The sequence below is a fragment of the Cupressus sempervirens genome, chromosome 4, assembly GCF_028749045.1.
Source record: "Cupressus sempervirens isolate cs-2001-9-10 chromosome 4, ASM2874904v1, whole genome shotgun sequence".
In the NCBI taxonomy this organism is placed as follows: domain Eukaryota; kingdom Viridiplantae; phylum Streptophyta; class Pinopsida; order Cupressales; family Cupressaceae; genus Cupressus; species Cupressus sempervirens.
The window spans coordinates 792,848,861-792,870,515 of record NC_143121.1 but is presented as its reverse complement, the minus strand read 5'-3'; positions in this window follow the sequence as shown (position 1 = coordinate 792,870,515).

The window sequence follows — 21,655 nt, the reverse complement described above, 5'->3', positions numbered from 1 at the left end:
GAGGATTAAAGTCAGGTCTAATCCAGGCATGTCTACGTAAGACCATGAAAATTTTATTTGCCTTTCTTCAATGAAGAAAACAAATGCATTTCTTTCCTCTATGCTTATGAACTATGCTAAATAAATGACCCTTAGTTCTTGTTTGGTGCCAATATTGACCTATTCTATTGGTTCAATCAAAATAGAAGATCTTTTCTTACAGTGTTCAAGTAAGGTATCAATCACCCCATTCGTGGGTGCCACAGTTGGGTTTCACTTTGGGATGGATCACTTCTATTTGTTTCCATTTTTTTCTCAAGATCAGCTATAACTTGGTAGTGATCATTAAGGAAATGAAATGCCTAACCTGATTTACTGTGACTAAGATGATTGATATCAAACCCAACTATATGCATCTCTTCTATTCTTCATTGACAAGATGGTTCAACCATGTTAAGGTAGACAAAAATGTGATGGTCAGTGTCAAAATGAGGAATGTGGTGTGGCTCAGTTGTATCCCAGCTAATAAGTTTGGGATGGACTAGGGCAAGTGGTTTGCAATATGGAAAGGGTTCAATGGAGTTTAAAGACATGACTTCATTGGATGGCTCGTATGTTGTATCGGTTAGATCTATGACATGCACTTCTTCTAGAGTATCAAGAAAAGTAGAGCTTACTAGCGGCTCATAGTAGTCATCTTCAACTCTTATTGGAAAGAAGTCAAGAAATAGGGTTTCAAATATTTAGGCCCTTAGAGTTGGAGCTAGTAATGATTTGGTTTGGAGAGACTATTAATGAAGATGCCAATCTTCTCTTTTTCTAGTATGTCTCCATGATACTTTGTGAATGTGTGTCTCCACCATTGTAGGAAGGTCTTAAATGACTCATTGGGGTGTTTTTTTGTGTTGCATAAGTCGATCATTGTGACTTCTCTTTCGATATTGTAGGAATATTGGGAGATGACCATGAAAGCCAATTGGTCAGAGGTCTTGATATTGGAGGGTAGCTTGGAGAACCACTCCATGGCTTGCTCTCCAAGGCTCCTAGGAAATAGACACATCAAGTACATTGTGTCATGGACAAATTCCATACTCAGGGTATAGAATTTTCTAAGGTGAACTTGTGGATCTGATGCACCAAAATATTTACCATATTTTGGTATTTGTACATTTTTTAGAAAAGGTGTGAAGGTAATGTTCTTATCAAAAGGGAGAGGACACATCTTTTCAAGGTTGAATTCTGTGGGTTGTGTTTTTCCTCTCTTCATTCTTTCCATTTCCATTTGGAGGTCTTGTAACTTTTGCATGATAACATCTAGGGGCGAATCTTCTTCATCTCATTTCAAGTTGGTCACATCAAAATTAGATGGTAATTTTACACCTTATTGTGCTAATGCTAGTATATAACACTGCTTGTATTTCTCAAGTATCTTGTCCATGATATCAACAAGTTCAGGATTTTGTTGAAAATCTTTGATTTTAGTTTCAATACTCCTATCGTCCCATATGTTAGATGAACCCATTATGGCTAAGGATTCCAAATTTTGATTGAACAAGGGTGACTTGTGAATAACTATATTCTGTTAGCAATCCATTGCTATAGTAGGTTCAAGGAGATTTAGAGGTTTTGTTCATTCTTGATGGTTCTATTGGCTATTCTAGCACTCGCTCATATAAGATATCGTTTAGGTTTTGTGGCTATACTAGTTTTATTTGGTGGCATGAAATGTGAATTGGATTCCTTTAGTTCTTAGGTATTTTCAAAATGTGAGGTTTTCTATTGACTGTGATTCATTTGTAGTAATAAGCTAGCTTGGATAAGGTGTTTGCTAATGTTGATAGGATGAGTTTCACTTTTGTGAAGTCAAGTAAAGGATGGATGTGTGTCTTTGAATATCTTTGGCTTGATGTGTGAAATGAAGCAATGATAATTGTTGGGTTGATAATGATGTTTGTAGCTCTGCTTGTTTCAAAAAGATGTTTTTCGATCAAATATGGAATTTCTCAGACTTTGTAAAATACCAACAAGGAAAAGGGTATCAAAATTTGTTGCTTATTCACAGTTATCATACATGTAGATGGCCTATATTTTATGTTTTTCTCAAATGCATCATAGGATTGGTCAAATGCATTGTTTTACTGACCATATGTGCCTTTTAAATGCTCAAATGCACTATTCTTATTGTCATATGTGCCCCTTAATGTTTCAGATGCATTTTTTTACTATATAAATGTGTGTTTTTAAAGGCTCACATGCACTATTTTGTAGGAATATGCATTATAACATAGATCAAAAGCATCATAGGAGTGTTCAAATGTGTTGTTTCATGCAGTATATGCACTACTTCAACATTATTTAACAATGTTCTTTTTTTTGACTTGGTTTCTCAATGTTCAGTTTGAAGTTGCATCTTTTGGAAGGATAGTGATCCGCACTGGTGTTCTTTATTAAATTTTTAGGACACACTCAAGAAAAATGGTAGTACAAACCAAAGTAAAACATAAAAATATACACACCTATAAAGTGAAAGGAAAGAGCTTCCTAACAAGGTTATCTAAAGCTAGTGACTAGTGGGTCTTAGTGTTTAACCAACTATGTTCAGATTTACCTCTCTTGTGATAGAGAACTTCCCACCAACACTAAAGAGGTTTGGTGCAATTCCTTATGGGACTACTAGAGGAAGGCTATATTTCAAACATGGGTGGCTTGCATTCGATTGGGAGGCAATCCCTCTCACTGGCCCTGCTAAGGTAACTCAGGAGGTAGCCTTTCTATGGTTAGATAATCCTACCTAGTGAAAAGCAGGAAATGGAAGTCACAAATAGGTTTGGGAATCTATTCACTTGAGAAGAGTGAGAGCATATCCCTACTATTTTGGCTTCCCAAACACAACAGACACAAAGGTTTAATCACTAGCCCTTATACTACTGAAGACAGAGGAGCTCCTAGTTAAGCTATGTGCAGATTCTTTCCTCATTCAATTATAACCGATCTTTATAGAAGGTTAGGTATTGTGATCAACTCAAAGGAGTTGAGAGCATAGGCCTACTTCTATTTTTGATCAGTGAGATTGAGCACTTCTATTAAGTTATGTTTGGAACTTTAAAATGCCACACTTTATATTGACAAGAGCCAAGGTCCACTTACCTGATTCAGAGCTAGCAAAGGGTAGGCACTTTTAGGAGGGTCTTCATTCCTGTCACACATTGTCTGCAACATGAGAGCTTTTCATTAACTTGGAAGGGACCTATAAGAAAATGATATTTGGATCTAAAAGTTACATTCAGGAAACTGTAATTTTTACCAAATGCACTACAGAAATACTCATATGCATTACAGAAAGCTTTGTATGCACTATTTAATCTATCAAATACACTATAATAAAAGAATATTCACTATAAAACACTTTATATGTGCTTTAGAAATAATTATATGTGTTATAGAACTATTCAAAAGCATTGCAAAAAGATGTAAATGTGTTATAGAAACATTCAAATATGCTTTAGAAATATTAAATGCATTAAAAAAAGAGTTTAGAAGTGTTAGAATATCTCTAAGAAGTGTTAAAAGAGAGCTTAGAAGTGTCAAAAGGTTCAGATCCAACCCTTGTGTGCTCCGAGAAGACTTTGGGATGTTGTCCTTGCTGATATGAGGCCTCCAAAACACCGTAGAACCTATAATTGATTAGATCTACACAAAGAAATAGCAAGAAACACAAATCTATACTAAAAATGAAAGATTGGATTGAAAGATTTGAAGATAGAGAGGCTTTGAGCTCAAGCCCCATGGTGGGGGCCAATTTGTACACGATGTAAATGCGTATTCATGAAATTTTAATGTAGAATGTAGATAGACTAATAATTAACTAGACTAAACCTAAGAAATCATTATCAAAATGTCACATGCATCTCATGTTTCCCTAACGACAAATGCTAAGAAAGCTCTTAGACCAACATCTCAGTGACAGTTTTAGAATGGGATTATGCTTAGAATGTAGATCTACAAGAATGAATGCAAGGTCTATGACTATAATACAGATTATATGAAGATAGCAACTTTTAAAATGTTATGACAATGGATATACAATGATCTACCATTTAATAAATGATACTAAATGACATAAAAACAATGCTAAAATGCTATGAATTCACTAGAATGATAATGCTAAAAATGATAACTCAGAGTGTGCCTATAGTGTAGATGCCTAAAACTTGGGTCCTTTGGCTCTTGTATTTCCCTCCTACTTATAGGATTTTGGAAGGGGTTGGGGTAAGAATCAAGATTTTTACCTTTGACTGGTGGATGAAAGTGAAATTGAATATATCTCATAAGAGACTAGGAGAAAGAATCCAATAGACTTGGTTTTGAGGATAATTGAGAATATTTCTAGTTCTTTTAAAATGAAAAAGGGAGATTTTCAATTTTGTGAGGATAAATGATTTTTTGTTTTAATAAATGTCTATTTATTTTCAACACTTTGTCTTTTTCATCCTTTTTTGAATTTCATTTTATGAATTTGAATTATTTTTCTCCTCTTTTAAAGTTGATTTAGGTCTTGTTGATTTGATAGATAATTATTGACCTAATGTGACTTTTGATTTGAAAGTATGTTGTGTTTCTTTTGATTTTCTCTTTAATTTTCATTGATTGATCAGAATTGTGTGATTTAGGTCTTTGCCAATTTTTAGGTGTCTACAATCACATCTAGACCATGCATACATTGAATCAATGATGCACGTTCACTTACCTTTACATTTTTTAATATTAAAAGATATTGACTACTCTCTACTAAACAAATTGGTTTATCTACATTTTGAGCTCGATCGACTGTGATATCTTCCATTGAAATGAAAACCACTATAGATCTTTATCCTTAGAATCCTTCTAAATATTTAGATGATTTGAGCTCGATCACATGTGATATCTTCCATTGAAATGAAAGCCACTATAGATCTTTATCCTTAGAATCCTTCTAAATGTTTAGATGATGAATCATTGGAGTTTGCAGACCTTCTTCTCATCAAGGAAATAATTATAACTAACCCACCAAACCCTAAATCACCCATCCTTTGAAAAGTGAAATGCGTACATGATTTCTCACATAGGTAAGATTGAACGGGGGTGATGAGAAGAAGATCATCCTAGAGGTAACCTAGACTCAGACTCAAGACATTGGCACATTGACTACAACTTAGTCCAAAAAAGTAACGGAACTAAAAACTGGACAACAAATTGCATATGCAGATGTATGTATGTATTTATGTATGTATGTGTATATGTATGTATGTATCTCTGCATCTCTACATTTCATTGTCATTCCCTTGTGATCTCTACATCTTGTTGTCATGTCCTTGTGATCTCTGTATATGTATGTATGTATATGTTTAAATTAGTTGTTCCCAGCTACCAGGATCAAATACAATTTTCCAAGGTGATAAAATTTCATAGGAAGATGCATCACTTGCATGCTAGGCATGAAGTGCATTCCCCAATTTATAATGAATGGTTGGATATAAAGGCTCCATACACTGGCCCAACAATGGATGCCAAGATGTAACCATGCATGTATTGAAGTTTTGGGCATCACTATATGATTCAGAATGTTATGACGTACTGAAGTTGGTAGTAACTTCTCCCATGTCTCAAAAAATATAGCAAAGGTTTAGGGTCCCTTGGCTCCCAAGAATTTGTAGCATAGGTTCAGGGTAGTAAATCCTTACACTCAACTCTTCACTAAAGTTATTCTCACTACCACAATGATATTACCTCTAAACCATGCAAAGGATGTTGAAGTGGTTCCCAACCTTGAAAAACTCTTATAAGCAATGGAAAAGAAAATGCAGATGCAATTCATGAAAAATTGCACAACTTGTAGTCTTTATATATACAGAGAGATCTTTTTTAAGGTGCTTATTACATATTAGCACAACATAAAAATTGATCCAACCACATACATATTCTAGAATCCAAATATTAAAACAATAAAACTCACTCAACTAGTGCTACGCAACTTAGCTCAAGATCTTGCACAAAAATAATGCAAACCAAGAAAAATGGGAAAAGTTCACAAGAAATTTTACAAAAACATATCATAGCAGATATTTGTAGAAAGAAACAAGCCATAACCTAGTTAAATTGGTCTAGCTGCAAAAGCCTCTACCAAAATGACATTACCTCTAAACCATGCAAAGGGTATTGAAGTGGTTCCTAACCTTGAAACACTCTTATAAGCAATGGAAAAGAAAATACATATGCAATACATATATTACTATTATTTATGCATATGTATGTATGTATGTACATATATATAGATGTATATTTATACATACATACACACATGTGTGTGTGCCTATATATGTATATATACAAAGAGATCTTGGCACAATAGAAAAATTGATCCAACTAGATACAGAATCTAGAATACAAATAATAAAACAATAAAACTCACTCAACCCATGCTAAGTGACTTACCTCATGATCCTGCACAAAAATAATGTAGACTAGGAAAAATGTGAAAAATTCAAAAGAAATTTTACAAAAACATATCATAGTAGGAACAATCAACTGTTCCCAACTAGCAGGATCAAATACAATTTTCCAAGGTGACAAAATTGCACATGCACATGTATGTATGTATGTATGTATATGTATATGTATATGTGTATATGTATGTATGTATATACATACATACACACACATATGTGTGTGTCTATGTATGTATGTATGTATGCATGTATGTATATAGAGAGATCTTTTGAATTATGGAGACCAATGGAGATCTATGATTTCATTATTGTGCCCTTTTGATTGCTACATTTTGTTGTCATGACCTTGTGATCTCTACCTCTCGTTGTTGTACCCTTGTGATTTTTGTATATGTATGTGTGTCTGTATATACATATAAATACATATGTATATGTATATATGTGTATATATGTATACATATGCACACATATGTGTGTGTCTATATATGTATCTATGTATATAAACATAGAGATCTTGACACAACCAAAAAATAAAAAAAACCCACTCGAGAGGTAGCATGACCACAATTGTGATGGCAATGCCTATTGGTAAGTAGATTCCTCTTTCTCTCTCTCATTTTTCATGTGTTTATTTCACTTGAACTATAATTTCTTAGGGGGAGTTTTGTAATATTGGATACATTTTATGTAGGACATGATGAGGAAATTCCTGGATGTACTTGTATGATGAATTTCTCGTGAGAAATGAAGATGGAATTCCCTTGAGAGTAGCAGGAGGTGATGAGGACATTCTAGGTACTTTAAAGATTGATCCTTTCTTAAATATTTTAGATGCTAATGTGGAATTTAGATGTCAAGGGGGTGGGGCCAAATGAGCTTCCACCTTCACGTGGTTGGCCCTAATTAGTAGAGAATATCAAACTATTCTCGAAACCAAGTGAAGCTCAACATTAACCTATGAGTGCATGACAACTAATTGTGTGAATCTTTTGATTTTAGGAAATGCAGAAGGATGCCATAGTTCAATATGCAATCTCAATTCATATGCATATGACATTAGGTGGAGCTGAAAAATATAATAGGTTTACACTTTTGTCAAAGGACTTTAATTAGGTATTTTAGTATAATTTTAAAAACTTAATAGACATATCAAATAAATGTAATCTTGCTACATTTTTTCACCTCTGCCTATTGACCATGCATATAGAATGTAGTTGAACATGTAATCTTGATTCAAAGTGGCAGAATCTTTTTTTGTATGCGATGGAAAAATGACATGCACTAAAAGATGGGAAAATGATGTCATTTTTGTAGGTCTGGAAGCTTTTTTTGTACTTTAAGGATTGATCATATCTTAAATATTTTAGATGTTAATGGGGAATTTAGGTTTTTTTTTTTTTTTTGGGGGGGGGGGGGGGTGGGGTGGATGAGCTTCTACATTCATGTGGTCAGTCCTAATTAGTAGAGAATATTAAACTATTTTTGAAATCAAGTGAAGCTCAACATTAACTTATGATTGCATGACAACTGACTATGTGAATCTCTTGGTTTTAGGCAATGCAGAAGGATGTCATAGTTCAATATGCAATCTCAATTCATATGCATATGACATCAAGTGGAGCTGGAAAAACCTAACAAGTTTGCATAGACCTATTAAATAAATGTAAAAGTGGTATTTTTTTCAGCTCTAACTATTGTCCATCATATAGAACATAGTTGCACGTGCATTCTTGATTCAGCGTAGCATTCACAAGTTTATCAAATCAATGCTATGACATTAACAAGGAATATATTAATGGAATGAATGAATTTTATTTTTAATGGGGAATGAATGAATGAATTTATTAATTATAGAATGTTAACATGGAATTTTATTAATGGAACTAATCTTCACTACTGCAAAAAATAATTGATAAACCACATTGGACAAGCAACAAATTTTCCTTTTTATATTTCAGCTTCCCGTCACAATTGCAATGACTTATTCCAATAGATAGCCATCTTGACCACAACATAATTGTCGCATACCCATCTCCCTTGTGATAGCCTTTTCTGACAAATAATCATCACTTCTATAGCATGGCTATCGCACATCTATTGCAATTGTGATGGTAGACTGAAAGCCTATGCCATTGTAATTGTGATGATCTACTATCGCAATTAGGATGGCATGAAGATGAACTCTTGCCCTTGCCTTGTTCCAAGTTACGATAGATTTATCCATCACAATTGCGTCGGACACCCTTGCCATCACAATTTGTGATAGTAAAAGTCTAATGCTCATTCAAAGGGAGTCAATTAGTGCAGCTATCACTTGGGTGATGGCTTGTCATTGCAATTTAGGCTCAAATGTATTAGTGAATGCATTTGAGGTCATGGATGTAAAATATTTTTAACTCATTATAATAAAAACTTGTTTATATTTTTATTGTTTTAGTATAGCACCACATAATAAATTTATAGTATTTTAGGTTCACTCCATATTATGTAGATTATAGTTACCCATAGTTTTGTCAAATTAAAAAGATTTTAGTATAGAGGGTCTTTCCTACTACTTTGATGTTGGTTATATATTTATTCTTGTGGACATGATTTCTAGATTTCATAATATTATTGTGTTCATCTTCAGATAATAGTTGTGTAAGTTTATTTTTTTCTAAAAAACTACTTGATTTATCATGAAGTTTTCGATCAAAACATCATCAAAATAAACTCAAACAAAAATTATGAGAAACTAAGTACAATGTATATATTATTTTTGGCTCACAACACATGATCTATGTAAATGTTGAACTATTACAATCTATATGGAGCAACTTAGTACCCACATATGTATCCAGGGTAAGGAATGATATCCACTCTTGTTTTCTATCCAATATATACATACAATCAAGCCAATGCAAGAGGATACACACATGCACAACCAATTCTGCATCATCCAAGAATAGGCAATGCAATTTCAACTTTGCCACAACAATATGGTGGGATCATTTCCACTTCTCCTACAACAACACGTGAATAAATTCATCCAATCTATACCCATTATATAGCTTCATACTAATTTTCCATTGGTTTCAAATAGTGATCTATTGGCTTAAATACCACTCTTTAAGCTAAAATCATTAAATAGTCAAAGTCGATTTACTAATAGTAAATGTAAGATATATAAGAGTGGGGGATATTAATTAACCAAAATTTGTACAATAATTTTTCATAGATGAAAATAATAAAAGGACTAAACTGAGTGTGTGGCAATAAAATATGAGTGCCCCTTTCATTTCCACCCAATGATATTCAACAGTATGTGGTTCAGTGAGCTACTTCATAACCATACATGCATGCATCTAGAGCTGATTTATCAACCTAAGCTTGAGCTCATCATCTAACATTACAAGTATTAGACCAAGTAAGACAAGGAAAACTTCATATAAGCATCTTAGTTGCTAATATTTTCAGTAGTATGTGGAGCTTGTCATTGCATAGTTCATGGATTTTAGTAATACATTCATTATTATTTAATTTAACTCACATGCCCTTCACTTGGAAGAAGAAATTTTAGATTATTTTCAGTGTATCACTAGATGTTAGAGAAATGCCCATGTCTAATATTATGTATGGAATGTGGGATATCTAATTGTCCAGTCTAAAAAAAGTATTACCATGTGGACTATCGAACTTTTGCAGGCTTAAAAGAAGAAATGTATGTACCAACACGCAATGTAATAATGTGATGGAAACTCCATTCACACAAGATTATTATAAAGCATAGAGATAGATTAGTTTACATGCACATTTGATAGTTGATTGTTCATAGGCTTAAGAGAATAGTTTATTAATATGATCTCATATGGCCACTCCACCATTGTTTCTAGCTAGCACACATAACAAAATTTATATCTAGTGAAAGATGATTGTGCAATTTTGGAAGATGGACAAAGAAGCAAGTCAAAATGAGGAGAAAATATTAAAAAACTAATATTCAAATTTTGGTAAAAGATCTAGGAAGTACAAACTATAACTTGTTTAATAGGCTAGATAATTGAGAGGGGGATACTATCCCAAGATAATTTTTTGCAAACTTAAGGAATATGGTGCAAACTTGAACCATTTAGTTAATTAAAATAGCTAAGAGCATAAAAGAACATAAAAAATAAACACCATAATGCCATAATACTTGAGTTGTTCCTTTGTCCATCTCAAGATATCTGGAGCAATACTCTATTAGAAAGTAAATTCCACAAAGATTACTGGGGGTGGGGGGCTGACTATAGTATGATCATAAATAATAACTAGGCCTAGGCTTATTTGTTCTCATTATATCATCATGTAATAGATGATCCAAATAATCCTTTGTCGATCTTGGCTAAATCTACATAAACTCTTTTTTGAGGAGAAGGAAGAAAGGGAAAAGAAAAATGAAAGGTTTAGTATACATAGTGTAGTACAAGTAGCTTCCATGCAACCACATTAGTGGCCAACATGAATAGTAAGAGGCTGCATCATCCTAAATGATGATATATACATACTAAATGTCATGTGTTTGTACTAAGTACCTCAAAATCATCTATTTCATTCCTTAAACTATACACAATGTATTTTTAGTTTCTTTTTACTGACATGCCAATTCCATTTCATATGATCATTTAAAAGTTAAGTCATTTCATTTCATACCCTGATTATGTTTATGTTTTTAAATTTTGGTTTTTGGGGTTTTGATTTAAAAAGGTAAGTGGTATTTGATAAGAAATTTACTTGGTATTTTTCCAAGGTGGGCCAAAATATAAACAATCGTGAATGACTAGGGATTGAATAGTGTAGTTCCATGTATAGTCATCTTAGAGAAAATTTAGAGATTTTGGTTGTTGGATGTCATAGCAAATGACATATCCACTATGGAGCCATTCGTTAGTAACATATAGGTATTTCAAAATAATTGAATTAGAATTGTTTATATTTTTATATTATGATGAATCATTTTAACATAAAACACCTAATTAAAGACCTTTAACAAAAATGCAAACCTATTGGTTTTTTTCAGCTCCACCTGATGTTGTATGCATATGAATTAAGATTACACATTGAACTATGGCATCCTTCTGCATTTCCTAAAACCGAGAGATTTGCATAGTTAGTTGTCATGCAATCATAGGTTAATGTCGAGCTCCACTTGGTTTTGATAATAGTTAATATTCTCTACTTTTTAGGGCGAACCACATGAAGGTGGAAGCTGATTTAGCCTCACCCCCCCTCCCACCCAACATCTTAATTCCCTGTTAACATCTAAAATTTGTTCATTCTATTAATAAAATGTAACATTCATGAATTATCTCATGATAACATTCATTAACACATAAGTTTCATTAGAACATTCACATTAACATTAAAACATAAGATTCATTAGAACATAAATAAAAAATCTAGACATAAACATCAATCATTATCAAATAAGTTACATGAGTTCATATGAATCATTCTTTTGTTATTTTTTTATTTTTTTGTCCTTCCTATATTGTTGCAGAGGCATATCCATGTCATCATCAATATTTCTTCTCACTTGTGGATGTGCACTCACTATCCTTTGCAAAGTTGGGTCCTCTGAAATAACATTTAAAAGGGTTGAATTTAGAAAATTTAAGACTTTAAAGAACATTGTAGCACTCTTTATCTTGTCCAACCACATCATCTTTCTTGCTAGCTTGGACCTCAACATGCTCATCAGGAACAACCTACGCATCCCCTTCAACTACAATACAAGATGTTTTCTTAATCCTAACACATATTATAGTTAAATTTGTATTACTACACCAAATTCAACTTAAAATTTTTACTTGTATTAATAATTCTAAAATAAAAAATCAAATAGAAAATATATACCTTGAGTACTAGGATCCACATTTGAATTGACAACTCTGGGGTGCTTGGCTGATGTATCAAGATTGGCAGGCTGCAATCCAATATAAATAATTAGTGCATTTATCAACAAATATATACATATAGATACAAGAAAAATATTGGGAAATGTTAATCTTTCATTTTAGCACATATACATATATTCACTTTAAAGTTTTAAACAAATGTATAATCATTATTTCCTTACTTAAAACAAATATAATGACTTATACTTTTGGAACTTAATATCAAATATAGTAATTGCTATAGTAATCAATTTGAAATAAAAATCAATTGACTTATTTACCTCATCGATAGATCCATTAGAAGAACCTTACACACTCATTGCTTGGAGTCCTTCAACCATGACTATATAGCCTTGTCTGTAGGCTAATTTCTTGTCCTCTTTAGGAGTTGTTTTTTTAAACTCCACGACCTACATTTTTGCTTGGTATCATGATTTTTTTTTGTAATAAATTTTATCAAGACCAAATATTTTAAAATTTATAAATATTTGCATATAATTTTTTATTTACTTATAGTTACAATTCGTGCAACAAGTTTTGAATATCTGCCTGAGTAGAGCTTGTGTTGGTTGTGCTTTTTTTTGCTTTCTTTGGTTGCCTTTGATATGTTAGGCAACCTATGTGAAGTTAGAAATATGTTAGATCACATAAGTATTAAGAGTAATTATTGCATAATTCATTCTTAATATTATGAGATACCTTCTTTCCTCGGGTGGTACCATTTCTCCACCATCTCTTATTTTTTCTTAGTGGCATCCTTTTTAAGATTCCCCCACTCAATAATAGGAATACAGGGGGGTCGTTCATAACAAGGTTTTTTTTCTTCATTTGGGTCATGTAGTTGTAACTAACATACTTCAAATCTTGGCCCAATTTCTCAAGGAGCCTAAATCTTTGAAAAATGTTGAGTCCAAAAAATGTTGTCATGGCATCAATGAGTTTATCCTTTAACTCTTTTGTTTGCAAATTCCACCTTTTTAGAAAAGAAGAAAACTGTTAGATTCATAAATGAACTGAAGCTACCTTTTAATTTACTTGAAGAAATTGATCAAAGGAAACATGATATAGCAATGAAATTAAAATATGATACCTATGCATATGGTCTATCCAAATATATACAAACATTCATCATTAAGTTTTTCATAAAATATATTATTCCCTACAAAATAATAATGAGATTAGTAGTTATTACAAGGGACTGCATGAGAGGTTAGTGCATTTGATTATGAGTATAAGATTTTATAGTAAAAGAAAGGATAAATCTTTGAAGTACCTAGAAGTTGGGCTACTTTCAGGGGAAGACCATCTTCATTGCTAACAAGAAAATGATCATAATTCTTTATTGTTCTCATTAATTTAACACGGGTACACCTACGAAGGTCCTCATCACCTCTTGCATAAAATGAATCCAATATTACAAAATCCACCCTAAGAAATAATAGTTCAAGTGAAATAAACAATGAAAAATGAGAGAGAAAAAGAGGAATCTACTTACCAATAGGCATTGTCATCACATTTGTCATTGTGCTATGTGTTGCCAAATTTGTAGTTGACATTGTCTCTTTGGTTCTATACCTTGTAGCAAGTGGCATAGTGAACATATGATCAATGGTAGGAGCTGAAAAATGAGTTTGTTAGAGCACAATAAAACAAGATTGTTAGAGCTATTATAAAATATATTGTTCAAGAAACACACAAGTGTGGGATAGAACTTGCAATGTACTCAAACCACCTAAAGTATCATCCTCTAGGGCATTGCCCTTGTACATCCTCAACAACCTCTATAAAAATAATGCATGTATTTTATTAAATGAAATAAATAAAACACTATACTATAAAAATTTCTATTGAACTTTTGTTATAACTAAAAATTATATTAATACTTACCCTATATGTATGAATTAGGTGCATCAACTCATCCTCCTTCTATTGTTTTTCAAGAGTCTGAGGTCAAGTTGATGCCAATTGCATTAACCTTATTCCTAAAGCACAAAGCACAATTTGCACTCCAATCACAGGATCAAAGGTTGATGCAAAATAATAATGAATTCATCTAGCTCATCATGCAGCTCCTAGTGGACTACTTTTTTCCTTTCCCTTATCCTGATCAACACTCTTTTGCGAGAGAAACATTATTAGCACTACATTTAAAATCAATCCAAAATATTAGTGAAGAATAAAACATAATAAAAAATACACATTAACATATTTATTGTATCTAATCTATACAAAAACAATGGGTTTAACCTTTCAGGAAGAAGAAGTCTTGTGAACACCATCACCATCATGCATATCTTGTGGCTTTTGGTCCATACTATAGCCCTGTATTACAAAAACAAAAAATCATTGGGACATGTTCAAATACATGTGTTATTATTCTAAGTTAGCAAAAAATCTATAAAAAAATAATGGTGTGTTAGATTCATTGATTGGAGTTGATTTTAAATGTGTATAGTATGTACCACCTCACCCATGATAGTGGTTTTGTTTGTATCTATGTGATTCAAATTTTAATCAATAAGAAACTCTTTGCCTCCCCGTATTGATTTTATCACACATAGAAATACACAATTTCCCTTGCATGCCTCAAATATGCAATTGGGTCACTTCTTGATGCAGGAGCATCCAGAGGTATAAGGGCAATCCTGTGTCACCCAAACAAAAAAAAGTACTTAGACTTAGTTTTTGTTTCATGTCTTTACATTTTTGGATACCCATTTGGCTCAAATAAAGGTTCCAACTCTCATAGTTTAACTATCAGTGTGTTTGAAAATCCCAAAAAAATAGGAGCATGTATTTGGGCCATCATTTCGGTAAACTAGAAGGTGTGAATTGGCCAGATGAATGTAATCATGATTTAGAGAATTCTAAAAAAAGAATCAGGTCAATAGGCCCCACGATTTGAAATTTATTGTAGTTTTTTGGGTTTTGGAGACCTCCTAAGAATGCTTCAAAGTCAGGTTCGAGGCATTAAATGACCTCGAAAAGGGTCAAAAAATGGTGGATGAGCAAAGGTCATCCATAGGGCTATAGACCGCTTCGAGAGCTTTCTGAAAATGTAAACAGTTTGTCAATCGGAGCTACGGTTCAAAAGTTATGCCTCCCAGAAGTTTGGTTACCATTTCTGGATTCTTCTAGATTTGCATCGACTTCTAACGTAGCTTCCGGAACCTTCTATTTCATGGATGGATGCCTACTAGCACTTTCTAGAATGTACTCCTAGTCCTTAACCCTCTGGGGTCTATTTAAGGAGATTTTGGGCATTGTAAAAGGCTGTTCGGAGTGGAGTTTGAGAGGAGGTGCTAAAAGGAGAAATATTCTCCAGATTTATGCTATTGTAAGCCCTTAGGGCATGTTTTGAAGTTTATTTTCTCTGTACTATTTGTACTAGCTTATTTTCTTAGTTAATATAATTTTCCCTTTCTGTTGGTTCCATTCTGTTCTTGGATTGTGTCCCCATCAAGTGGTATCAAAGCGGGTTTTCCTAAGTGTGTAGACAGAGCGCCGACTGTGAGGCAGTTTGCACCAGGACTATGTGGTTGTGGGTTTGAGTTAGAAGATGCCTCCATGAAGAGAGCGTGGCAGAAGGGCCAAAGCTATTGATCCTGAGGAGGTTAGAGCCCTCCAGAGGCAGGTAAAAGCATTGCAAGAGGAGCTTCGTAGAGGAGAAAATGTTGCCGCAGGTGACAATAGTGAGGATGACAATGAAGAGGAAGTTGACAGGGAAGTTCTGAATCTTGTAGAGGAAAGGCTTTTAAGGGACATTACTAAGTTTGGGAAAAGACCTACAATTGAAGTGGGTATATTTTCAGGAAATCTGAAACCAGATGAGTTGATCGATTGGATCAATGAACTGGAAGAATACTTTGAGTATGAGGATATAAGGGACCCATATAGGGTTAAGTTTGCAAAGGCCAAACTGAAAGGCCATGCCAAAATTTGGTGGCTAGAGGTTCAACTGGAAAGACTTAGAAGAGGAAAGGAGAAGATCACAAGATGGAATTGCATGGTGGACAAATTGAAGAAGCAGTTCATTCATATGGACTACGAGCTTGACCTGTTTAAGAAGATGCATGGGTTAAAGCAAGCAGGAAGATCAGTCCAAGAATATACAGAGGATTTTTACCGACTCTTGATTAGAGCGGGGCATGCAGAAGCAAATAAGGAGAAGGTTGCTCGTTATATCAGTGGGTTGCGACCTAGCATCTAGGAGGAATTAAGTCTGGTAAGAATGACTAGCGTTGAAGAGACATACCAGTTTGCCCTACGAGTTGAAGAAAAGCTAAATAAAAGGTTTGAAGGAAGACAAAGAGGGTGTGGTCAAGGAGGAAAGGGAAGTGGTAGATCATTTGGAGGCCCCAATGAAACCCAAAAGAAAAATGAAGATGTGGGTACTAGCAGAAACTAGAGGAATGAGGGTTTCAATCGCTCCCATGATCAAGACTTTGGAAATCAAAGAGGAAGAGGTAGAGGACGTCGACAAGGAAGAGGAGGCTTTCATGGTACCTATTTCCATTGCAATGAAGAATGCTATTGTGCCTTTGAATGCCCTCAACGACAAGGAAGAACAGATAGGAGAACTGAGGGCCAAGCTAGGGTTGCTCATGTGGATGAGGATGCAGAAATAGGAGAGACCTTGGTAAATGAAAGAGTCCTACTTAGTGGTGAGAATGAACCAGGACAATGAAGGAGTTTGTTTCATACCAGATGCAAGTGTGAGGATAAATGTTGTGATGTGATCATTGATGGTGGTAGCACTGATAACCTGGTATCAGAAGAGATGGTCTCTAAGCTAAAGCTCAAGAGGGAGAAACATCCCCAACCCTATTAGATTTCTTGGGTAAAAGATGATCATAAGGTCCTGGTAAGTGAATAATGTTTAGTAAAATTCAAAATTGGGAGTTACCATGATGAAGTTCTCTGTGATGTTATTTTGATGGATGTTTGCCATCTATTATTGGGTAGACCATGGCAGTTTGATAGACATGCAGTGCATGATGGACATGCAAACACATACTCTCTGACAAAGGATGGAGTTCACCACAAATTGAAGCCCATGAAAAAGGAAGGTGAAAAGGTATGTAGCAGTGCTAGGATTTGTCTTGTTGATGGAAGGAAGTTTTTAGATGGCATGAAACATCAGCATATGTGCTATGCTTTGATTCCTAGGAAAGATAAAGAAGGTAGTAGTGAAATACCATTTGAAGTTTTAGATTTACTAGGGGAATTTAGAGATATTATCTCTGATAATGTTCCAGATGGATTGCCACCAGTAAGGAAAATTAGTCATTAGATAGATCTAATTCCAGGAGCTAGTTTGCCTAACAAGGCTGCTCACAGGATGACTCCTACTGAAACAGAGGAGCTAAATAGACAGGTTCAGGAGCTGTTGAGGAAGGGCTTGATTCGAGAGAGACTGAGTCCATGTGAAGTACCTGCAGTACTCGCACCAAAGAAGGATGGAGAGTGGAGGATGTGTACAAATTTCTGAGCTATAAATAGGATAACCATCAAGTACCGATTTCCTTTGCCAAGGATGGATGATCTTATGGACTGCTTGAGTGGAGCTCAGTACTTCACAAAGATAGATCTGAAGAGTGGCTATCATCAGATATGGATTCGAGAAGTTGATGAGTGGAAAATAGCCTTCAAGACCAAGGAGGGTCTTTATGAGTGGTTAGTCATGCCCTTTGGATTGACGAATGCTCCAAGCACCTTCATGCGGCTCATGAATGAGGTACTTAAGAAGTTCTTGGGAAAATTTGTTATTGTCTATTTGGATGATATTTTAATTTTCAGTAAGACTTTGGAAGAACATTTAATGCATATTCATAGTGTCCTTGAAAGGCTAAGGGAAGAGAAACTATTAATTAATCTAAAGAAGTGTGTCTTTGCAAAAAGGGAGTTAGTCTATTTGGGATTTGTTATATCACCTGAAGGTCTCAAAATGGATCCAGAGAAGGTAAAAGCCATCTTGGAATGGCCTAATCCAAGGTCTTCTACTGAGGTAAGATCATTTCATGGTCTGGTTAGTTTTTGCAGGAAGTTTATTAAGAATTTTAGTGGCACATGTGCACCCCTAACTGATACAATAAGAGGGGATAGAAAAGAGTTCAAATGGACTACAACAACTGCGAGAAGTTTTGAATTGCTGAAGAAGAAGGTGACTGAACAGCCTGTGTTGGCACTTCCAAATTTTAGAAAAGTATTCTAGGTGGATTGTGATGCTAGTGGTAGTGCTATTGGGGCTGTATTAAGCCAAGAAGGTAAGCCTATTGCATATTTTCGTGAGAAATTGAATGATGCAAAGAAGAAGTATTTTGTTTATGATCAAGAGTTCTATGCAGTAGTTCAGGCCTTAAAGAAATGGAGGCACTATTTATTGCCAAAGGAATTTGTTTTGTATACTGATCATCAGGCATTACAGTGCCTAAATAGCCAAGATAAATTGAATCAGAGGCATATGAAGTGGGTAGAATTCTTGTAGAGTTATACATTTGTGTTGAAGCATAGAAGTGGAAAATATAACAGGGTTGTAGATGCACTAAGTAGGAGACAGTCACTACTTACAGTAATGCAGGTTGAAGTAGTTGGGTTTGATGAACTCAAGAATTTGTACCCTGAGGATCCTGATTTTGCTGAAGCATGGAAAGCTTGTAAAGAACCTGTTGGTATAGATAGAACCAAGTGGTTAGACTATTTGATTCAGGATGGCATGTTGTTCAAAGGTAGTCAATTGTGCATTCCAAGGAGTTCCATGAGGGAAAATCTAATTAAGGAGAAACACAGTGGAGGGATGGCAGGACATTTTGGTCGGGATAAGACCATTGCCATTCTTAGAGAACATTATTTTTGGCCTCAAGTTACACAGGACGTGAAGAAGTTTGTACAAAGTTGCCAGGTTTGTCAAGTTGCCAAGGGGTTTAGTCAAAATACTGGCCTATATCAGCCATTGCCTATTCCATCAAGGCCATGGGAGGACATAAGTATGGATTTTGTTCTTGGATTGCCAAGGACACAAAGGGGTAATGACTCAGTATTCGTGGTGGTTGATAGGTTCTCCACAATGGCACATTTCATTCCATGCCACAAAACTCATGATGATGTCCATATTGCAGACTTGTTTTTCAAAGAGGTGGTAAGACTACATGGTCTTCCAAGGAGTATAGTTTCTAATAGAGATACTAAATTTGTGGGGTATTTCTGGAGGACATTGTGGAAGAAGTTGAGAACATACTTGAAATTCAGTTCCACGCATCACCCATAGACTGATGGCCAAACAGAAGTGGTAAATAGAAGTCTGGGCAATTTGCTGAGATGTTTAGTTGGAAATAAGCCCAAGGGATGGGATTTGATTCTACCACAGGCAGAGTTTTCTTATAATAACTCTGTAAATAGGAGTACTGGAAAATCATCATTCCAAATTGTTTATGGAAATAGCCCAAGGACTGCAATAGAGCTGAGGAAGATAGAACAAGGGGAGAGGAAAAGTGCTAAAGCTGAGGAATTTGCTGAACATATCAAGCGTCTACATGAGGAGGTTTAGGCACACTTAACCAAGATGAATCAAGAGTATAAAGCTAGGGCTGATCAAAGGAGAAGAAATAAGGAATTCCAAGTAGGAGATTTAGTCATGGTACACTTACAAAAAGAAAGATTTCCAGTTGGTACTTACAACAAGCTGAAAATGAAGAAATTTGGCCCCTGCAAAGTTTTGAAGAAACATGACTCAGGAAATGCATATGAGGTGGAGCTGCCAGATGGTATTCACATTTCTCCCATTTTCAACATTGCAGATTTAATAGAGTATCATGATGATGGTGCAGATGAGGAGCTGGTTTTAGAGCCATGTCCAATTCCTACTTCTAAGAAGGAGGAGATAGAAGACATTCTAGATCATCGTGTGGGTAGGAGTACCAAAAACAGGCAGTATGAAGAGTATTTGGTCAAATGGAAAGGATGGCCGATCGAGGACTCAACTTGGATTTCAGTAGCTGAGGTTTCCCATTTGGGATTTACTCTACCATCCATAAAGTGACAGGGTCACTTTTCAATCTACCCTGGGTGTCTGATGTAGCAGCATCCAGAGGTATAAGGGCAATCCTGTGTCACCCAAAAAAAAAAAAAATGTACTTAGACTTAGTTTTTGTTTCATGTCTTTAGATTTTTGGATACCCATTTGGCTCAAATAAAGGTTCCAACTCTCATAGTTCAACTATCAGTGTGTTTGAAAATCTCAAAAAAATAGGAGCATGTATTTGGGCCATCATTTCGGTAAACTAGAAGGTGTGAATTGGCCAGATGAATGTAATCATGATTTAGAGCATTCCAAAAAAAGAACCAGGTCAATAGGCCCCACGGTTTGAAAGTTATTGCAATTTTTTGGGTTTTGGAGACCTCCTAAGAATGCTTCAAAGTTAGGTTTGGGGCATTAAATGACCCCGAAAAGGGTTAAAAATGGGGGATGAGAAAATTTTTTCCATAGGGCTATAGAACACTTCGAGAGCTTTCCGAAAATGTAAATGGTTCGTCAATCGGAGCTACAGTTCAAAAGTTATGCCTCTCGGAAGTTTGGTTACCATTTCTGGATTCTTCTAGATTTGCACCGACTTCTAACGCAGCTTCCAGAACCTTCTATTTCATTGGTGGATGCCTACTAGCACTTTCTAGAATGTACTCCTAGTCCTTAACCCTCTGGGGTCTATTTAAGGAGATTTCTGGCATTGTAAAAGGCAGTTCGGAGTGGAGTTTGAGAGGAGGTGCTAAAAGGAGAAATATTCTCCAAATTTATGCTATTGTAAGCCCTTAGGGCATGTTTTGAAGTTTATTTTCTCTATACTATTTGTACTAGCTTATTTTCTCAGTTAATATAATTTTCCCTTTCTGTTGGTTCCATTCTATTCTTGGGTTGTGTCCCCATCACTTCTTAGTTGATGTATGTCATGTAGTATTTATAAGACTTGTAATATTCCTTGATGCTTTTGGCCTTTTGTCAATGTATATAGCTATTATTTTACTTTGTTCACTAACTTTTTAAATTGTATATAATTTTTCGTGAATGTATACCTACACATACTTTTTTTTTATCTAACAATTTATATCCAAATACTATAATCATAGCAAGGTCCAACATACTCCATCAATTCAACAACCTTGTTGTAAGAGACCTTTATGCCATCCATAGAAAATATGCCCAAACCATGTAATGAGGATGGTGCTATGTGATATATCCTCTCTCTAACACAAAAATCAGTGTTTATTGGACGAAGTTCATCG